Here is a 2,306-nt window from a genome sequence, read left to right as displayed (position 1 = left end):
CATTACCTCACAAATTATTTGTAAATTTTCACATTATATGCAGGGTTTTTAAATATCACCAGTTCTGAGTTAAGTGCTTTTGTCAGTTAAAACACATTAAAATCCATTTAATAATAGTAATCACTTTTAGTTTTTAACAATGTGGGCAAAAGAAAACAATTCTGAGCAGACACTTCTGTCGCAGGGAAGTGGCTCCTCTGAGCTGGTCCCCAGGGCAGGACAGGGTCAAGAACCAGTGTGGGGCATTTAGTTTATAACCTGCACATCAGGGGCTGGAAAACTCGTCCGATGGAGCAAATTCCCCACATCTCTAATGATCCCTTTCTCTCCTTTTTACCAACCTCTGACGCTCACGTGACTGGTTTTGTAAGGGCTCTAATCCAACTGTGCTGCCAGCCCCGGATCCTGCCTACGACCGCAGTGAGTGTATGTTACTTACAATACGTTAAAATCAATTCGAGCTTTTATTTTATTCTAAATCATTTGTATTACAGATATCAGAATTCTATGATTTTAGGAGTTAGCTGCCTAAAAAATGCAGATAGTTGTTTCTTTGGACAATACAAAGGTGTAAAAAAATCCTGCTAAAAACAAAAAAAAGGAAACAGAATAAAAATGAGGTAGGGAAAAATGTGCTAGAAATGAGGTAGGGGCAGACTTAGAAGTCAACTCACCCTGAGTGGGGGGGGGTGTTTGCCGGCGGGGGGCCGATGACAGTGAACAGGGTCGTCAGCGAGAGGGAGCGGAGGAATGCCGCCGTCCTTCCTGGGTGGGGAGACGTGGGCAGGTGCTCAGGAGCCCCCACGGGTGTGGTGCCCTGCACACCCAGACCACAGTCCGAGCGTCTCCGCAGGGCCCTAGTGGCAGGTGGGGTCACTCTCCCCAGTTTTCCCACCTTCACGATGCCCAGAAGTGCTCAGCCCTTGGGGGTCCCACTCTGCCCCGACAATATGGTGACTGAGAACAGCCTGGGAGGCTCCGGTGCAGATGGTGGCCTGGGCCATAGCAGGCCCAGAGTCCCTTCTGAAATCTTCAGGTGCCAGTTAAGGAAGCAAAACCTGCCGTTTGAAAGGTGAGGTCTTCCTAATCCTTACAGAGAGAGTCTGCCCTGGTCTCTATCCCATCCCCACTGTCGGTTTACTAGCACTGACCACGGATTAAGACTTTCACCACCATTTCACAGTTTGGGCCTTGGAATACTCACCGTGCCTGTGGCTCAACTTGCTGAGACAGACTCCAAGAGTGACACTGGTGTTCTGGGTCAGGCCAGTATTCCCAGAGAAAGTGGCACTGATGTGTAAGGTGGGCATTTCCAGGAATTAGGGACTCGGACCTGAACACCTGGACCAAAGAACTTCCGCTTTGGGGCCTCCTGTTGTGCAGATAGTGGGTGATGCGTCTCTACAGGGCTAGGTACACACTGAGTGTGACAGAGGACACATGTGGGCTGGCCAAGGTGTCCAGGTGGGCTGGACATTGAGAGCCTTTCTTTCATGAGTATTAATCAGGTGGGTCTGAGTGCACGTCCCTGTGCTGGGCACTAACCGTCCAGTAGTGAGACAGGCGCCATCCTGCCCTATGAAAGCCCTTCTCCAGATGGGGACACAGGCCATCGGCAAGGACACAAGGAAGAATGGATGAAGAACCAGGTGAACGGGTGTGAGAGGGAGCAGCGTTCACAGACAAGAGGGGCTGCGCAAGGTTCAGAGAAAGGACCCCAAAGGTCATGGTACACCACACAGTCCAGTTCATCCTTCAGCGTGAGGGAGAAGAGCCAAATGTTCTTATTAAATTGCTAATCCTAACTCCAGGCATACCCTTCTAGACATTCAGACCAACCAGCCAGGATCCAGTGGTGATTATCTGTGGAATACAGAGGAGAGGCCGCAGCTACAGAGCACCTTTGGGCACTGTCCAGTGTGCGTCCTGGGTGGTGGGTCTCTCTGCAGGGCATTTGCCCTGATCTGCCAGGGGCTGTCCAGGTGCCTTGGCTGAGCCTTGGCCTCTCCTGTGCTCTCAATCCCCCTGCAGCCTAATCTATCACGGTCAAAACACACGGGCTTCCCTGTGCAAAGTGGGAAGGACACTGTCCCTCCCGGAAGTCTGTTTTCTCCTCTCCGTTTTATGCAGTGCGATAAATCACTGCCTGCTTGTTACCATGTGTATGTGGACACATGACTGCCCCCGAAGACATTCCCCAAACTTTCTAGAGTCAAACACTGACAGATTTGAAGGACAAGAAACACCCTGAATTCCACTCTCCCCTAGCAACAGGATCCTCAGGTGAAAGATGATTCTCCTTCACG

Source organism: Nycticebus coucang, chromosome 5 (assembly GCF_027406575.1).
Source record: "Nycticebus coucang isolate mNycCou1 chromosome 5, mNycCou1.pri, whole genome shotgun sequence".
NCBI classification, from domain to species: Eukaryota; Metazoa; Chordata; class Mammalia; order Primates; family Lorisidae; genus Nycticebus; species Nycticebus coucang.
Note: the sequence above shows the minus strand (reverse complement) of the source record.